Source organism: Schistocerca piceifrons, unplaced genomic scaffold (assembly GCF_021461385.2).
Source record: "Schistocerca piceifrons isolate TAMUIC-IGC-003096 unplaced genomic scaffold, iqSchPice1.1 HiC_scaffold_936, whole genome shotgun sequence".
NCBI lineage: Eukaryota > Metazoa > Arthropoda > Insecta > Orthoptera > Acrididae > Schistocerca > Schistocerca piceifrons.
The window spans coordinates 5,136,288-5,137,293 of record NW_025729208.1 but is presented as its reverse complement, the minus strand read 5'-3'; positions in this window follow the sequence as shown (position 1 = coordinate 5,137,293).

Below are 1,006 nucleotides of genomic sequence, written 5' to 3'. Positions count from 1 at the left end.
CACCATGCCATCACGGTGTGTGAGGAGAGACGACTAGGTCCGAATACATCAACAGACAGCTCATGCTGATCGCCATCCACGGCGTCCGTTCCTCCCACACGTCTCTATGGCGTACCACACTGCAATCCAGCTCTCATAGGGAGACGACACGTAGCTGCGTGCACAATATTTGCACTGTATGGTCCGCCGTTTTTGGGCGCAGTCGTTGTGCGGTCACACATGTGCCACGATGTATCATTCAGTACATAAGGACGAATGTGCAGTACAGATTGTGGTTCACGCGTACGACATCAGCGGACAGTTGACACAGGCCGCACCACAACGTAGCCTGAGTACGTCGCATGCGAAGGGCATTGAACATGCAAACTTCTCACCAACCAGCTTGCGAAGGCAGGGGGCAAGGTGGGGACGTGGGGAGGGGCGGCATGTACGTCCTGCTGCCATCCACATTACAGTGTACAGCAGGAGCATGTGGAAAGTGAGCAAGACTTGCAAGGTGTTTAACATGAAGCGATACACAGGGGTGCGGGCAGTGCGAGTAGCGAACTATATTGCGAGGGTTGCGGGTGGGCAACACTACAGTAATTGAACGAGTCGTATAACAATTACAGAGCAGGTTTAGGCGACAACGTGGGTTACGTTAAGGCGACAACATGGGTTAGGTTAAGGCACAACATGGGTTAGGTTAAGGCACAACATGGGTTAGGTTAAGGCACAACATGGGTTAGGTTAAGGCACAACATGGGTTAGGTTAAGGCACAACATGGGTTAGGTTAAGGCACAACATGGGTTAGGTTAAGGCACAACATGGGTTAGGTTGAGGCACAACATGGGTTAGGTTAAGGCACAACATGGGTTAGGTTGAGGCACAACATGGGTTAGGTTGAGGCACAACATGGGTTAGGTTGAGGCACAACATGGGTTAGGTTAAGGTACAACATGGGTTAGGTTAAGGTACAACATGGGTTAGGTTAAGGTACAACATGGGTTAGGTTAAGGTACAACA